Source organism: Triticum aestivum, chromosome 6D, assembly GCF_018294505.1.
Source record: "Triticum aestivum cultivar Chinese Spring chromosome 6D, IWGSC CS RefSeq v2.1, whole genome shotgun sequence".
NCBI classification, from domain to species: Eukaryota; Viridiplantae; Streptophyta; class Magnoliopsida; order Poales; family Poaceae; genus Triticum; species Triticum aestivum.
The window spans coordinates 324,165,205-324,167,181 of record NC_057811.1 but is presented as its reverse complement, the minus strand read 5'-3'; positions in this window follow the sequence as shown (position 1 = coordinate 324,167,181).

Below are 1,977 nucleotides of genomic sequence, written 5' to 3'. Positions count from 1 at the left end.
ATCTTGCGATTGGAGTGATCACTCTTGCCCTTAGGTGCGTAGGTGCGTAGGATTTCGTAGATTGGACTGGCGGGAGCCTTTATATGAGAAGTGCAGACTGCGTTGAATTCACGTGCGTGTTGGCCATCTAATCTTCGCCCCTCTACTGCACCTGCCTTTGGCTGTATGACAGGTTGGCCAGCCACCCGTTGGACCCACGTGTCATACACCCAAAGGCAGGTGCAGTAAGTCAATAAAGCTGCGTCCCCCTCCGTGCCCGTGCATGCTTTCAATGACTTGAGACTACCAAACATCACATGCGGTGGTTAGTTCATTGCATGTAATCCTATTAAGTAGCAAAAAGATATTAAGTTACCTCGCCAATAGGAATAAAACAATACAGCATGTATTTATTTATAGAGGGAGTATAGCCAGCATCCGGTTAGTATATGAAGTTGCCACATCACATAGAGCCAACCTAATATTGGAGTATGCTAGCCCTCCACCGGCGCGCCGCTTCAAATGGCGGAGGAAGTGAGAGGTCGCGTCACCTTGTGTCCAGATCTGAGATGCCACGTGTACCAGATGAATGACTCCAAGTTCGACCACCGTGATGCTAGGTGCGAGCCAAGGAACACTGTTGGAGAGACCCCCCTCATAATTTTCCTACATTGTCGACGACGAGGTGCCTATGGTGACTTCGTAAATTTCAAGATGATAGTGCCGTGCGTGTGTGCGTTCATAGGGGTGAGTGTATGCGCGTGTATATGAGCGCTTGCGTCTGTACTGTGTAAAAAAAACGTAAATGCGTGTCAAAAAGAGACTAGTCAGTATACTCAATATTGTGCAGCTCGGAGAGGAAAACGATAGAAATAGTACGTATTTATTTACGGTGCAGATTCACTCATTTTGCTCCATATTACTCCATCTCGGTGTAGTCTAGTCACTTGTTGAAATCTCTAGAAGGGCAAATACTCCTTTTTGGTTTACAGGGCTATACTAGCAAGTAGTTGTACGTACTAGTACAATAGTGGGCTCACATAGCAATTTTGTCTCATGCAAGAGCCTGGCTATATGCGTGCTCCAATGTTTGCAACTGCAACGTTCGGTTTGTGCTTGGCTCTTCGCCTATTCGAGAAGACGAACAATGATGTTACTACTACTGCTTCTACAGTGTCGAATCCACTGCTGCATGTCCATCCACCGCGAGCGGGACGGATAGCTTGTTGTAGAAGTACTACTAAGGAAAAGCCTGTCCTCGTTTGTGAGCAACCGCGCGCATGGGTGAGGGAGAAGGCGTGTAGTAAAATCAAGCTTCTCCTCGTTGTACGAGTTGACGCAACACATCATAGCACTGGCCCCACATGCTTGCCTCTAAACTTGGCTGAAAGACCCGCAGTGTACAATATATTTGCTGCAACCTCTAACATTTACCCACCACAAATTAAAATATATGTGGCCGTATGCATCGTTCTGATGCACAGGCCGGGGAGTCCCCCCTTTTCAAAAAAAAAACAAATTAAAATATATATTCCTATCTTGACCAGATGAGCGTGCAAACTACAATCACCAGGGTGTCAGGTAGGGCCAGAAGACTATTTTAAAATTTTAAAAACTTCGAGACGGCCACATAGCATGGAGCCGACCCCAACGATTTTAAGCTTACAGGCACGGTACACGCTATCCTAGAATACTCTACACATGAAACTGCCACACGAGCGTCCGGGCTGCGCTTGGCTCTTCGCCTCTTCGGGAAGTCGAACAATGATGGAGTACTACTGCACTGGAGGAGTACTACAGTACGGTTCTGGCCATCTGACACCGATTGAACTGATGCATGTCCACCGCGTGCGGGAGTGAGAGGGTGTAGCGAAAGCTTCTCCTAGTCTTGCCAGCCACCACGCTCATGGGCGAGGGAGGGACGCTCCTGCCTTTGCGTGCATGACAGGTGGGCCTGACAGGTGTGTGGCGAACCTGTCATACAGCCAAAGGCAGGTG